Here is a 17,154-nt window from a genome sequence, read left to right on the forward strand (position 1 = left end):
AATGTCTTGCAAAACTACAAGAAACGTTGTATATAATATGATACTGGGCACAAATTATTCTTCTACTATATTTAAGTTTGCCTTTAATCTGAATCAAAGGCAAAAAATTAGGACCTTGATCTGGTCACTTAAATTTCTTATGATAATTTTGTTTCTATCAAAGTCTTCCATCTGTCAAAGCAATGAAATATTCAAGTGTACTGTTCAATCAGCTATAATAAAAGATGTGTTTTTAAACACATCTCAAATAAATCAACTATAGGTATATTATTTATACTTATTACACAACAATACGCAATATTAAGAAGTGTAGATTTAACGTAGTTTTAATTCATTTTAGAAATACATTTTTGTGGCAACTTTAGAAACTCTTCTTTAACAGATAGTCTCATTTCTTTGTAATTAAAACCTGCTGATGTATTTTGTAGTCCTTCCATTTAAAATAAAGAATAAGAAAAGCTCAAGAGTATTCATTTCCTATTGCTTCATCTATGCCAGTAAAATAGAATTTTTATTCCAAAACTAGACTACAGCATTTTATACATAAAAGGACCAATCCTGCTTGCTTTACTGAGGTGAATAATCCAATTTACTTCAATAGGGCTACTTAAACGTAATGTAGTGCATCAACTCTCATGCTATACTTAACTGCTGAGACTATTATTTGAAGTCTGACTATTCTCTGGTTTTGTATCCATTCTCCCCTGACTTCCTCCTTTCCATTTCATTGTTTCATTGGCTATAGGGTTAGTATTTCTATATCCAGAAGACATTATTACAAATCATATGTGAAAACCATTTAAGCTACAGGTTTAAAGAACAGTGTTGTGGTTTAAGCCCACCTGCCACGCAACCCGCTTGCTCACTCCCCCCCTCCCTCCCCCACGTCCAGAGGGATAGGGAGGAAAATTGAAGGAATGTAACTCCCATGGGTTGAGATAAGAACAGTCCAGTAACTAAGGTATAACACAAACCACTGCTGCTACCACCAATAATAATAATGATAAGAGAAATAACAAGGGAAGAGAATACAACCGCTCACCACCTGCTGACCGATACCAAGCCTGACTGAGCAGTGATCTAGCCCTTCCGGGTAACTGCCCCCAGTTTTACATCTTGGGCATGACGTGCTGTGATATGGAATACCTCTTTGGTCAGTTTGGGTCAGGTGTCCTGTCTCTGCTTCCTCCTGGCTTCCCCTCCTCCCTGGCCCAGCATAAGACTCACAAAGTCCTTGGTCAGAGTAAACATTCTGACCAGCAACTAAAAACATCGGTTTTATCAGCACTGTTCCCAGGCTGAAAGTCAAAAACATAGCACTGCATCCGCTACTAAGAAGGAGAAAAAATGACTGCTACTGCTGAACCCAGGACAAACAGTAAATGTGTCCCAGTTACAGAAATAAATTCTTGGAACTGAAGAATTTGGAAAATATTATTAAAATCATGCACGTAAAATATGCAAAGACAACAGACCGACTGAAACATAGCTATAGAATATTAGTAGTTTCCGAGGTTTTTGTTAGCTAAATCAGCACAGAAAAACTAACAGCTGATGCAGATGTGCACAGTCCCTCACCCTGAAATAAGAGACTGTGGTGAGAGAGGTGATGGCCATGGGGAAAATGCGACTGTGACGCTTTTGTAATGACTGAGCAAAAAACTGTGTGACAGGATGTAGGTGCATCTTGCACGGATAAGACCAACATTTTTCTATCTGTATTATGTTCTTTACCACCTTGAAGCCAGGCATGGAGGCAAAGAGCCAACCTGGAAGGTTAAAGGTCTAAGAAGCAAGATGGCTATAAGCCTAGCTCAGCAGGGCCCATGGCTGGACAGAGTTGTGGGGAGTTGGAAATCAGCCCTGGTGCAGCTTCCTTGGGACAGGGCTAATGGCCCCTGGGGGCTGACATGGGGTCCTGGGCCATGGGCAGGTGCTGGGAGCCCTAGGACGTTAACAGGGATGGTCAGGTCTGACAGTGTCCTCAATATATTGCTGAATGAGGGCATAAACAAGAACATGTTGACTGAAATAGTAAAAGAGACCACAGAGTGCCTTTCAATTTGCTGAACAGTTTAGTAGATAATTTAATTTCAGTTCCTTCTCTGTTAACTAATTCTGTTTATAGAATAATTAGACAACTACTTAATTGAAACAGAAACAAAATTTAGTATATTTCTAAATTTGTAAATTATAATTGGGCTGCTTATTAAATTACATTTGCACAAATTATACCTCTTTATGTATAAAAGGAAACACAGCTAAAGGATTTAGTATTTTACAACAGGTGTGAGTGCATATGTCAGAAGCAGTATGAGCCAGGTACATGATTATCATTCAGGGGGAAAAGAACAGGTTCAAAAGAGTTTTCTTACAAAAGGATTAAAACCAAGTAGATAATTCAGAGATTTGTACCTTTGAAAAAGCCTGAACAATTTTTCCTTGTCCCATGGTCTGAAGGCAGGCAGACTTTATCTGGTTTAAACTTTTTTAGTAAAGTAAACCCCAAAGTCGAGGGCTTTTGGTTGAGAATTCACGGCAGCATATACACTCATTATTATTCTTGTGCCATGTAGCAATAGACTGCTTGCAAGGGTCCTTTGCAGGTTAGATTTATGGTTAAATCTATTGGTAATTTGAATTCTAACCATGAATCCAGGTGAACATCACACCAAAGGATCTTTGGAAATCCTTGTGGTATTCTGAAACATTAGATTTTGCATTCAGTATTGCCTGAAAGAAATTTACAATGTAGAAAGAGCTATCTTTTGATTATATATATAAAGAGATCTGAATGCATTGTATTACTGAATAGACTTTGTCATTAAATATGTTCATAGCAATCTTGGTCCCAAAAGGAATATGTGAATAAGTCATATGCAAGTCAAAATATTGACCTTTTGCAAATCTATAACCTGTTACTATAATATTAGACAATTTCAATAGCAAAAATAAGACTTACAAATGAGACTTGGGAATTGAGGCTTAGAATTCCTCCATGAAGCTAGAGATTTCATGCAGCATATTCCTCAGTCTAGCATAGCAATATATAGCTAAAAACTAAATGTTTTAGAAAAGTTTCTCATTTGATTTAGAGGATTCACTATGTATATAGTTCTGCTGGTAAATTACCCTCACAATTAAAAAACTGTGTTTTATTATAATTACCCTCAATTTACTTCACAGCCACTGGACACTGCTACCTCTTTTCAATTTAAAATATTACCTCTAATCTTGAATGGCTTCAACCTATTTCCTATCTATGCTGGTAATTATAGACTCAGGTCAAGATGTTGCTGGAGAACAGGAAGGAACTTGTATAGTACTCAGCTTGCAGATCAGCGACTAGCTCGTTGTTTTAAAATGTGCTTTTTGTACATTTGAGCCCCGTAGAAAGATATCCAACTAAATTAGTTAAATCATGTTTTAGTCCTGTGCCAAAAGAAATATTTGCAGCATATTTGAAGGGTGCAGACACCCTACAGAATGCTACACAAGAACTGCATTTTTCAAAAACACATTATTGACAAATGCACAAAACATTTTTTAAACTAATATTCCACTCCAAGGCCACTGCTTTAATAAGATTAATTTAGGAGCAGCCCATAAGGCTAATCTCATTTAGACTAGTAACATACAGTTTTCTTTTACTAAATCTCATGACAACCACCATACTTTTGCTTGTAAGTCAGATGGTATACTAAGACAGACTTTAGGGTAAAATAGTGCATATTTCACCTTCGTGTGACATAAAAACAAACAAAAACCACTATTATAGAGCAGTAATGACCAAACACTCCTAATTCTCTGATGGCTAGCTTCTAACTTAAACCTCTAAAATGAAAGCTTTAAAATTGGCATAAAAAAAAAAAACAACAAACAAAACAAACAAAAAACAACAAAAAACCCCACAACCAGATTAGAATAGGAATTGTGAGTAAAAGATCTCCCTGTGCAAGAGTGAGTAAGTCAAAAGAGTAGGAAAATGGTGAAATGTTTAATTCTGTATCCTTGTTCTTATAACAAAAGTGTCACAAGAACCAGATCTCCTTATTTTTTTAAATGCCATCTTTATTTCTTTTTCATTAGTACATTCATACAATACCACCACCTCCAAAGGACTGTCATTTATACAAGAAACAGGCTGACTTTTGCATCTGAAACATCCTAAGATGAAACAAATTATACTGATTTTTAACAGCTTAATTCCAAGTCGCAAAAAAATGCTTAAAAATAGACAATCAGAGCTGTCCTCAGCAATAATTTTTTAATTTTTTTTTTTTTTTAGATTAGTAGCTAAAAAATATGCTTTGCAGTAATTTATATATTACCTGTTACATTATCTATAAGGAACTTTCAAAGAAGTAAGTTTATTAAGTAATAATAAAATTACTTATGTTTTGTCCTCCAGATTTTGAGTAGAAGAATTTCAGTTCAGGTCTAGTGACAGCTAAGATTTTAATCTTTTCACATATTTAAGACAGGATTCTTTCTATTTGCTTCTAAGTTTAGTTCTAGAGGTTGTGACATTAGACCAAATCTAGTTTAATCATACTGGTTGTTTTACATGTAAATTAATGCATGTACTCATACAGAATTACAGCATTAGAGAATTATTAACAAAACCAATGATGGGTATTCCCCCCAGAATATGGGATCCCTAATGAGCTGTAATTTGGATTTTAAATGAGAATTACCATGCCAACAGTTCTTTGAACACAGGTTGTTTTTCAAATATATCTTCACTAAGCAAAATATAACTGGAATTAAATTAAAGTGCAGAAAATCAAACGCATTGAGATAAAACTTGCATGACTGCTCCTTTAAATTTTAGTTTATTAGGAAATTTCTCTTAGAAACAGAATGATGATCAGTTTCAAATCTTTCTTTACATTTACTTGAAGTAGAGGAAAAGTTATACTTGCCTACCAATAAATCAGATATCCCATTTACTCAGAGACTTTATTATACTATGTATGACACTCAAAAGTATATCATGAACATACCAAAGTAGCACACAACAGCCAAGTAAGATATCATGTACTATAAAAGAAAATGTTAAAAAGGAAACATGAAACATGACCTTTACATTTCAATATGCTATTACAGGAGACACAAGGAAGGTGGCTTTTTTTGTGCTTTGTTCACATATTCTCATGTTGTCTTTTGTCACCACAGTAACTATAATGAGACAAACTTTGCATCAGAAACAGTGCATCAGCAGGACCAGGGCAGTGATCATCCCTCTGTACTCCTCACTGGTGAGGCCACGCCTCAAATACTGTGTTCAGTTCTGGGCCTCTCACTACAAGAGAGGCATTGAGGTGTGGAGTGGGTCCAGAGAAGGGCAACAAAGCTGGTGAAGGATCTGGAGAAAAAGTCTTATGATAAACAGCTGAGGGAACCGGGGCTGTTTGGTCTGAAGAAGAGAAAGCTCAAGACCTTATAGCACTCTACAACTACCTGAAAGGAGATGGGGGTGGGTCTCTTCTCCCAAGTAACTAATGAAGGACAAGAGGTAATGGCCTCAAGCTGTGCCAGGAGAGGTTTAGACTGGATATCAGGAAAAATTTCTTCACAGGGAGGGTGATCAGGCATTGGAACAGGCTGCCCAGGGAAGCGGTGGAATCACTGTTCCTGGAAGTGTTCAAAAACCGTATAGATGAGGCCCTCAGTGATATGGTTTAATAGTCCTGGGGTAATGATTGGAGTTGATGATCTGAGAGGTCTTTTCCAACCTAGTTGATTCTACAATTCTATGATACCTCTGGTTGTATTTTTGAAGCTGACTGAATAAAGTACGTGAAGTAGTTAAACATACATGAAGCACACTAAAAGTTTACTGTTCATGCAGTAAGCAAATGAACCCCAAACAGAGCCCAGATCCTCATTAAGAACCAAGTTAATAATTTTCCTTGGCTAAAACTTTAGAAGGCCCTCTTTTGATCAAGTGTTGGAGGAAATGTAATATTGCATCAAGCAAAGAAATAGCTGTTGTAGCTACTGTAGAAACGATAACAACAAAACATAAAATTCAGCGATAAATATCCATATTGTCTGAAAACTTTCTATTTGTCTTCATGATTTAGATCATGAAGATTTAGAGATATTTAGATTAGATATTAGAAAAAAAATTGAGGGTGGTGAAACACTGGAACAGGTTGCCTAGAGAACTTGTGGATGCCCCATCCCAGGCAGTGTTCTAGGCCAGGCTGGATGGGGCTTTGAGACACCTGGTCTAGTGGAAGGTGTCCCTGACCATGACAGGAAAGTTGAAAATAGATGATCTTTAAGGTCCCTTCCAACTCAAACTGTTCCATGATTCTATGATGTGAAGATAATAATTTATCAAAATATCTGAAGTATTTCAGAACAAAGCTGAAGAGCAAATATCTCTGTGTTCCCATGGGATGAGTGTCTGGATCTTGGGTATAACTTACAGGCATTAGGGCAAAAGCTTTCTAGTCTTATCTGTGTAAGGCTTTCATTTAAAAAGGACACTTGAAAACAGACACTTAACTACTTTTGAAGAGTCCTGCACCAGACCTCTAGCTCTGTGGGTTAGAATGCTTCATATTGTGGTTAGAAGTGGGTTGGAATACTTCATATCCTCAGAGTAGATTTGCCTTTAAATCCTTCCTCTTGTCCACAGCCGCCTGTCCTCTCCACCCTGCACCCACCCAGTTTCATTTTGTTTAGTGGGTTTTAATCATACTTAGAATTTGAAACAGAGTATGAATACATTAGCACTGTAAATTTACATCAGGAATGTTCTTTTGAAGTAAAACTCCTAATTGTCCCCACTTCCCATGCTGTGATTTGTATCACAGAATAGCTGCAGACTGTACAAACTGGAATTCCAGATGAAAATAAGTTGAAAAATGTGCCCCAAAAGCCCACATCATGTTCCTCAATCACTTATGAACATTGAGTTTTGTGTGTGAGACCACAAGTCTGAAATTAGCATGCCTTCTTCCCATCCCCACTCAGTTTTCACGCAAACACTGAATTCTCTGTCAACTGTTTCACTATGCTGTGCTTCTCCTATGCTGTTCTACTTGCTAATGTGCAAAAGTCACAGTAACCTAAATACTTTGCTGAAAAGTGATCCTGGAGCTAAAGGGCCAAACGTCATTATGCCTTTTATTTTAGAGGCAAATATATAATGCATCATGAATTTTAGAACTTAGAGCAATCACTAGAAAAAAGAAGTACCTTACTGTATAAACAGCTGACCATGGTTAACATGAGCACCCTTGTACAACTCAGTGAAATGACTACGTATATACAAGTATTTATGTAAATATGCTAACTGTTTATGCAAATGTGATAAATCTAAAACTATGTCAAATGAGGTATATGCACTGAAAAAAACCCACCAATGCCTGTGGTGACATGAGGATTTACAAGATAACAGCTAAGGCTTCCCTTATTAAGTTTTCTTCATATAGTTCTTCATAAGTGTAGAAAGACATTTTGACTATTGAAATTGAAACAGCCACTTTGAAAAGATCAAAAATAAATCCTTAAGAAACTTTTTGCCAAGGTTTTCGGTTTGACTTGGGAGATGAGATGGGTCAGGAAGGGTTTTAGTTAACGTATTTTACCATCCCAAACTCATAGCACACTTAGGGAGAACACATGAAAACTTTTAAATAAAAATAGATAATTCCTTGTGTAATATTTTTCTATACTTTTAGTAGAATTTCCTCATGTCTAGAAAGTTGGTCATATATCTATGCCTACACTTCTGCAGCTTAATTTATTTTTTTGGTTCATGACATAGCTATTTGCTGCCTACCACACAATGATACATAGTTCCAACATTTTATGCCTTGAGTGCATCACTGCACAAGTTGTATTTACTTCTTTACTTGCCTGCACAGACCCTTTGCTATATCTTACTTGGTTGATAACATCTGAAAATTTGGAAGACGTTAGTATATGACTCTGACTAACAATCTTTCTGCTTGAATTAGTACTTTTAGGTAATTTGTAACATAGTGAGAAGCCAAGGCTGGCAGTTTTGAAATCTAAAAGCAATGGAGTAATGAAGAAATTATTTAGTGATGTTCATGCAAATACATTAATTATACAAACAAAAATAATAATGAATGTTTCAAATAATTTCGTCTTCATTGACCAACATATTGTTTCCAACAATAGACACGCTTTTTTACTTCTTACCTTGTCTTTTTAAATACAGTATGAAATATTTTACACTTCTTTCTTTTTAAATTAACTATCCAATAGCTTTTTTTAAGCTTGCACAGGTACCAAGAAGTACGAACATTATGTGCCTTACAACTGCATCAAATTCTGATGCTCACACGCATAACTTCCATGTTTTGCAGTTGCATTGTCCTAGAGGCAATGAGAAGCCTGGAGAAGAAATGCAACATCATCACTGGCTGGCAACAGTACTGTCTGTGCCCTATAGGGCAGAACAGGTTGTCATCATACCTGGAGTTGTACTGATGGTCTAAAAAATCCAGCAGTGGAAAAGTATAATGTCCTTCAAATGCCAAGTGGTTTACTAAATCCACAGGACAAAATCACCCCAAAACAACCCAACCATATAAGAATAAGAGTACATTTACATGATGTGCTATAAATTTTTACATCATTACAAGAGATAACTTCATCTTCATTCAATTTCTGTATACTCGTGAAAGAAAATTCACCTGACATGCTCTGTTTTGAAGTGAGCTAAGAAGAAACTTGGAGAAGGAAAGTATAACAAAGGAAACATGAAAGGTATTGTATTCCAGTGAAACTACAAGAAAGGACAAGTATGTGAACATTTAAAGGCATACCATTTGGGACAACGTGTGTGAGAATTTAAATACATTGATTCTGAAGTAGATATGCAAGACTTTGATATGCAGGTATCGGTAGGGCAAACAAAGCATTAACTACATGATTTTAACCAAATTGTTGCTGGTTTCTGATGTGCTTATCACCTAAAATCCCTGGAAAACTTTATAGCAACATGCCAATGATTAATTTATTACCCATAAATTACCCACCAATTTTGCTGTGCTTCAACTTCCAGTTCGAAGAATCTATTCTCTTTGACTTTCAAAGGCTGTCTTTTTAGAATAAGATGAGTCATATATGAGTTATTTAAATCAAGGCTTTATCTTCTCTTTACATGATCTCCAACTTCCCTAAAATATTTAAGATTCTTTATGGGGTCATATAACATATTGTACTACTTAAATCTGTCATTTCATGTCTATACTCTCTAACGGACTTTGCTTATCAAGCAAAGAGATACTTGAAACATTTATTTTTATAAACTTCAAGAAGTTTTCTTTTTCACTGAAATAAACTCCGATGCAAACATCTTGGAAATTGAAGAAAAGGTATTATTTTCTTGAAAAGAAAGAAACAGTTTGGAAGCACGTGTAAAACTTCTGCTCTAGAGTAAGAATGTTCCTCTGTAAATATACTAACCACATGGGAAATTTTAGCTGACTAAAATGACTTCCATTTTGGTTTATTTCAATGTTCATATTTATACTTTTTTATTTCTCAGTACATCTACTTTCAATGAAACATACCTAGAGATAAGTATTGATCCATGTTCTTTGTTACCTATTTTCCTGGTAATTGATTAAAAAAAAAAATAAAAAGGCAAACTAAAACTAATTACTTTACTCGTAATGGGTTTGTCTCTTCCTTATTTTTACAGAATGTCCTCTAATTTATTAAATCCTTATTTGCTATTTTATTTTCACATATTTTTTCTCTCTTTCTCACATATCTCCGCATTTCATTATTTATTGTTTCAGTACTGGGAAAAGACTTATCAGATCCCTAAAAGTTTATGTTTCAGTGCAAATATGACCCAATAAAATTGAACATTCTTCCATCTTTATATTTGTTGTCCAAATAATGAAAATGAAACCATGCAGCTTTATAAAATTTCATATCATGAGAAGAAAAGCAAGAAACAAAAAATTATGTCAATGAAACTATTCTTCATTGTGGACTAACAAAGACTTTAAAAGTTTTAAGAAAGTTTCTTGTTCCATAATTGTTTGAACTGCTAATCATGCCATCTTTATCTAAGTTACTATTAGTTAGAAATGTCCATCATTAAAGAACCATGAAAAACTTGTTCAGATTCATGCTTTGATGACTATTCTTGACTTATTTCAAGATAAAAATTGTGCAGATAAAAATATGCACACAATATCCCAAAAAATACCAAGGAAAAAACAATACCCCTGCTCTGTATCTCATCAGACACAATTTCTCAGCTATGGTTATATTCCTCAAAGATACATAGGCTTGAAAGATCACAAAACAGCTGTTGTTGCTTCAGGGATAAAAAATAATTTAACCATAATTATGCAAAAATACATTATAGGAAAAAGGAAGCATCATTATTGTCTTGAGAACCACTTACTGGGAAGAAGTTGGACATAATAAGCCATAAATTCTCCAGAATGGACAAGTGCATTAAGTGCAAGTCTAATGCATAAGAACCTTCACAGTTTGGTCAAGCATGTGTCTGTATTTATGTATCTAAAGAATACTGTAAGTCACCTCTTCTGCCTTGCAGTTTACATATTGGATTAGGCTATACGCAAAGGCAATCATATGCCCATCCCTGACACCCACTGGGTCACAGCCTGCAAGCTGTTCCAATGCAACACTGAAATTGCAGTCAGCCTAATCATACGGAGGCATATGGTGTATGCTTTTTGTGAAGATGATGCTCACAGGCTCACATTCCCCACACCAAGGGGGGTGGTCAGTAGGTCGAGAGAGGTCCTCCTCCCCCTCTACTCTGCCCTGGTGAGACCGCATCTGGAATATTGTGTCCAGTTCTGGGCCCCTCAGTTCAAGAAGGACAGGGACCTGCTGGAGAGAGTCCAGCGCAGGGCAACTAAGATGATTAAGGGAGTGGAGCATCTCCCTTATGAGGAAAGGCTGAGGGAGCTGGGTCTCTATAGTTTGGAGAAGAGGAGACTGAGGGGTGACCTTATTAGTGTATATAAATATATACACTATACACGTCACGAGGATGGAGCCAGGCTCTTCTCAGTGGCAAACAATGATAGGACAAGGGGTAATGGGTACAAACTGGAACACAAGAGGTTCCACTTAAACTTGAGAAGAAACTTCTTCTCAGTGAGGGTGACGGAACACTGGAACAGGCTGCCCAGGGGGGTTGTGGAGTCTCCTTCTCTGGAGACATTCAAAACCCACCTGGACACATTCCTGTGTAACCTTATCTAGGTGTTCCTGCTCTGGCAGGGGGATTGGACTAGATGATCTTTTGAGGTCCCTTCCAATCTCTAACATACTGTGATACTAGTGTGGCTCTAAGGCATGTAGGTATTCATAAGGACATCTTCAGTAATCAAGTCCATCAATTTGATGAATAATTTGCTGAACCACCCTGAACGCAATCAAATGAACATCTTTTTTGTTCGCTTCAAATGCAACCAGACCAGGTACCTTTCAAACACTTTCTAATGATTTGATGGTTATGACTTAGATAAATATTTAGCAGGCAGAGTCCAAAAAAAGTTTAAGGTGGGTTTTTGGTTTGTTTGGGTTTTCTTGGTTCTTTTTTTCATATAGAACTGCTGGAGATAAAAGTAAAGATATAGAACCACAGGATAAATTTTCCATCTGCTCTCACTTGACTGATACAAAGAAAGACTTTGACAACAGTATCTCATGAATAATATATGTTAATATTCAGACTGTAACAGAGTCAGTCATTTCATAGCATCAACTCCGCAGGATTTATTTAATCAAAAAATCAGTGGGCTAGTGCAGGTCCAAAGAAGACATCAAAATTATGTTACAGTAATTTGGCTGTAACTTTAAATTTAAGCCATTTAGTCCTGAAGGAAAAGTCATCTTTAAGAGAAGGAGTACTTGCTGGTCTAAGGTAAATGTCACTAAATGAAATAAAATTTAGATAAATACATTTATATCACATCACTTATTAGTTTTAATGAGTTCCAAGGCAGGCAATTTAGTTTCTCATTAGAGTAATATGAAATAACTTTCATAGGTCTTTTACATTTTATCTCAGACACAATTATGATAAAAGGGATTAAAGAATCACTGTGTAAACAAATCAGTTAACAAGAAGAAGAGTCTCATATTCTGTAAAATTTGACATAAATGATATCTCAGTTTCTGCATTTCCTATTTTTTTGCTTTCTTCTGTTTATCAAGGTCTTCCAATACTTCAATAGCTTTTCCATTTTGGTGGGAGTAGGAGGCTTTGGTGGGGTTTTATTCAGTTACAGTTTTTTACTTTAATATGTCACATGAACTCTATAAATATGATAGAGATATAAATATATCCATTTAGACTACAAGTGAACAGGTATATAGATGGTGATTATCCAAATCTTTAGTTACAGCAATTACATTTCAGTGTTAGTTTTTCTGTTTCTTCTCTGGGAATTCATTGGGAAAGGCATGAGACCATAATACTAAATTGTCACAGATTATAACTGTTGTAATGTAGAACCAGCCACTATTTCACCTATTCCCTTTGGTAAATTCATTAAATACCATCACAACCATACCTGTGTTGAGTTTGACAGTGTATTTCTCTGAAATCAGGCTCAGAACTATAAGTATACTTCATGGGGCTCCAAACTTGCCAAATTCTATGTTTGTTCTATTTGCTGTAAAACTGTGTCATGTTTCTTTTTGTCTTAGAATCATAGAATCATAGAATAGTTAGGGTTGGAAAGGACCTTGAGATCATCTAGTTCCAATCCCCCTGCCATGGGCAGGGACACCTCACACTAAACCATGTCACCCAAGGCCTCATCCAACCTGGCCTTGAACACCGCCAAGGATGGAGCACTCACAACCTCCCTGGGCAACCCATTCCAGTGCCGCACAACCCTCTCAGTAAAGAATTTCTTCCTTAGATCCAATCTAAACTTCCCCTGTTTAAGTTTGAACCCGTTACCCCTTGTCCTGTCACTACAGTCCCTGATGAATAGCCCCTCCCCAGCATCCTTGTAGGCCCCCTTCAGATACTGGAAGGCTGCTATGAGGTCTCCACGCAGCCTTCTCTTCTCCAGGCTGAACAGCCCCAGCTTTCTCAGCCTGCCTCCATACGGGAGGTGCTCCAGTCCCCTGATCATCCTCGTGGCCCTCCTCTGGACTTATTCCAACAGTTCCATGTCCTTTTTATGTTGAGGACACCAGAACTGTACACAATACTCCAAGTGAGGTCTCACAAGAGCAGAGTAGAGGGGCAGGATCACCTCCTTCGACCTCCTGGTCATGCTCCTCTTGATGCAGCCCAGGATACAGTTGGCTTTCTGGGCTGCGAGCTCACACTGAAGCCGGCTCATGTTCATTTTCTCATCGACCAACATCCCCAAGTCCTTCTCTGCAGGGCTGCTCTGAATCTCTTCTCTGCCCAACCTGTAGCTGTGCCTGGGATTGCTCCGACCCAGGTGTAGGACCTTGCACTTGGCATGGTTAAACTTCATAAGGTTGGCATCAGCCCACCTCACAAGTGCGTCGAGGTCCCTCTGGATGGCACCCCTTCCCTCCGGCGTATCATCCGAACCACACAGTTTGGTGTCATCGGCAAACTTGCTGAGGGCGCACTCAATCCCACTGTCCATGTCACTGACAAAGATGTTGAACAAGACCGGTCCCAACACCGATCCCTGAGGGACACCACTTGTTACCAGTCTCCAGCCAGACATTGAGCCAATTTCCTTTTCTTCTTCTCCCCAGCTGTCATGAAGGTATGAATTCCTTATAAAAACTTTATTTTTCACTCAGATGTAATGCAATGTCCTTGGAGTCACTTGATTTGAGATTTATCATAAAGCTCTTTGGGTTTTTATTCACTTCTCCTTTAATGGTAATTGTGCATCCTGGACGAAGTCCTGTATCAAGTTTCTTAACATAAGGAACAGTGAATTGTGAACCATCTGGCATTTCCCCATCAGGAACAAAATCTATAGTTTTGATCTGCACTTTGCCATATATTCCAAGAGTATCAATTCTTTCAAGGCTAATTCTGTGGTTATAGAGGAGCGAGTGCTTCTTGTTTACAGTCACCTGGAATTTATTCTTTAAAACCATGATGATAATCTCAAACTATTTCCCTTTTTGAAAGGGCATCTCATAAGTGATCTCCTCCCAGCCCCATCTTTCCGTCTTCAGTGTGTTGCAAACAATGCAGCCAGACCTTTTGAAGTGGGGGTTGAAATAAAACGCCACATCAGCTCAAGGCGTTATGCTGCTGCCACACTGTAAATCCACCTGGAACCTGCCTGCATCATCAGGAACAGTCCCATGGATCTTAATCAGCTGTCCAGGAGCAAGGCCACCAAATATTGTCCCAACATATGGAATGATCGGGTTACTGATTGTCTTCTGTCCATTCAAGGCCATCATCTTCCCTTCTCTGGTTTAAGTTCTATGTGACCACTGCTGGAGTGTGTTTAAAGGACTGACTGGCTGGACAGCACGAAAGGGCGGATCCCTCTGTGCCTAGCAGCGCCTGCAGACCCGCAAGCTGAAGCTGCCCACCCGCACCATTGCACCCACGCACCACGTCTTGAAATTTTACAAGAGAATTTTGATCTTATTTCTTTTCTAAGGAAGAATTTACATTTCAAAAACCTTAAAAGACTTAAAGTGGATAAATTTTGCTGAGACAGATGTTCTGATAAAAGAGTTCGTGAATCAGCAATATACAAATTCATATGCAGCTACAGGAATGCAGTTCCTTATTCCTCCTTTTTAATGGAATACATCCTGAATGTGTATACACTGTTGTTCTGGTTCAGTTTTTTTAAACTCATATACTAACTTTCCAAGAAGTCTTTCTGTCAAAAGGATATTTTCTACTTCTGAATATGAGTGTGTCTTAACTAGTGACTTGATCTACTTGCATCTCCTCTGGGATAAAAAAGTTATATAAAAAAAAGTATATATAAAAAAGCTAAGCACCTTCAATGCTCCTCAAACTGATGTCTTATGAATGGCAAATATCTAGAGTGCTCCAAGAAGCAAAAGAAGCAATATCAAGACAAAAATTCAGTGGTAGGTTTTGGTTTTTATTTTCATTAAAATTTAATAATACACTCACTTCTTGACTGTAGGAACAGTACATTAGCCAGAGAATAGAAATGGTACTAAATGAATAGTTACAAAACCGTAACTATGAATATTAAGTACAAGCACATAGAATACAAGGAAACAGCTAGAATTCAAAATAATAATAATAATAATAATATACTGAAGTAAAAATCTAAGAAATCCTTTCTGTAGTTCTTATGCCCATTTTGCTCCTACTGATACAGAAAGCATCCACATAACATATCTTCCAAATTAGTGGGGTATTTTTTCTGTCCTATTTTATCCCTTCAAAAGTGCCCACATATTCAAAAGTTGAAATTTTATAATGATCTTGTACATCTGATACAATCTTCTTGAATGGCAGAATAACTAAAACTTATCTGCTGAAAGGCCAGGTTGTGTCATCTCGTTAGCTATACTTTGATTTTGCTCCTCTATGATTAGCAGCTCAACTCTCATTATATATTCTTGTTATCTGATTACATCATATTATTTACTACATCCACTATTTAAACTAAGACAACCATGGGATCAGATAACAGAAATTGAATTCTGAGGTTAGAAATTCCTCCTTTGCCAGCCAATCCAACTATATTGTTTTCATGTATTATACTTTTTTCTCAGTACAAACAAACCTGCAAAAACTTGAGCTGAATTGTAAACTAGTCTGTATGTAATTAACTGTGGTGCACAGGAATCAACCAGTCTATGTTGTATGAGATCAATTCCTATTCCTTCTAATTAGTAGAGTACTTTCAAGTAAAAGCAAGCAACATTTTGCTGCTTGGCAAAGCAGTGAGATGTTGTGCTGTCTTCTGGAGTAAGTGACATGAAACCTTATTAGCTTCTATCTGTCTATGTTGGTTTAGTGCTCTCTTTGATTGCTGCAATACCATACTTAATTAAATCTTTCACACTACCAAAAGTAATGAAACAAGTGAAGTATCAGCCCTTTTCTTTTTTTCTTGAAAGAATAAAATAACTTCTAAAAATGGTGGCTTTCAGTAAACACAGGCTTTCATTTTAATGTTATTTTACACAGGAAAAAAAAAATGCCATCCTGCTGAGTTCACCTGCAACATAAAATCCATCACACACATGAAGTAAAATTACATAGAAAAGCCTGGGTCACCAGATTGTGTTCTTCTTGTGGAGCGTTGACTGCTGAAAATAATGAAGTCAACCTTTTATTTTAGTTGTTCCTTTATTCTCTTGTAGCTAAGGCAAACACATTTGAGTGAACATATTGCCATATTTCCTTCATGTATGTGGGCACTCTATTCTATCTGGCTGTTTTGCTTCTGTTCAGGTATGTCTCCACACAATAGTGGTCTCTGTTCAAATTACCATTCATTTTTGTTTACTAAGAGAGACGTTCCTTTGCTCTATTAATTTACTAAGCCCAGAATATTATCCTTGCTCTATGCAACAGCTATCAGCAAGTGTGACCTTTTTTCTTTTTTTTTAATTACATAGATACCTGGCTATTACAAGAAGATTTTTTGGTTTGATTTGATGAATATTTTCCCTATTAGTCAAAGCCTACTTGAATACTTGTAAATTTCCATAACGGTTATAAATAATATTGAACTTGCTCTAGAGAAATATATACAGTGACTGACAAATTATGTGCTGCCAAACACAGACTCTGAGTATTTTGCTCCAATGATTTTTATTTATGTTCTTTCAGCTACCTGTTTATTAGGAACTAAATTAAGACTGCCTGATACATTCAGTGTAGGTAGAAGCCAAAGAGATTTATTTGTGTGTGTTCTGAACTAGTTATTAATTAATTAATCACAAAGGTGTGTAAAAAAACCAAACCAAACCAAACCAAACCAAAAAAATCCCACACTCACAAAAGACCCCAATGTTTTTGAAGATGTGATCGCAATCCTCTTTCCAAAGATTCCAAGACAGTTACTACAGGATTTAACATTGCACAGATTGACTACAATCTAATGTCAGTAGCACTAACTATTTTTTTCCTGAAGTTTTATTATTTTAGAATTAAACTTTATATCATTGAATGCTCTATCTTTACTGGAA

General features: G+C 36.8%; 1 pseudogene across 1 annotated transcript; it reads right to left on the minus strand.

The window, feature by feature from the left end:
* Positions 1-2,643: 2,643 nt before the first annotated feature.
* LOC308216978 (galectin-8 pseudogene) lies at positions 2,644-14,418 on the minus strand (annotated as a pseudogene). The gene is made up of 2 exons: positions 13,701-14,418; positions 2,644-2,733 (listed from the first exon to the last, which is right to left on the minus strand). The product of its transcript is annotated as a galectin-8 pseudogene (transcript).
* Positions 14,419-17,154: the final 2,736 nt, after the last annotated feature.

Source organism: Psittacula echo (assembly GCF_963264785.1).
Source record: "Psittacula echo genome assembly, chromosome: 2".
Taxonomy (NCBI): Eukaryota; Metazoa; Chordata; class Aves; order Psittaciformes; family Psittacidae; genus Psittacula; species Psittacula echo.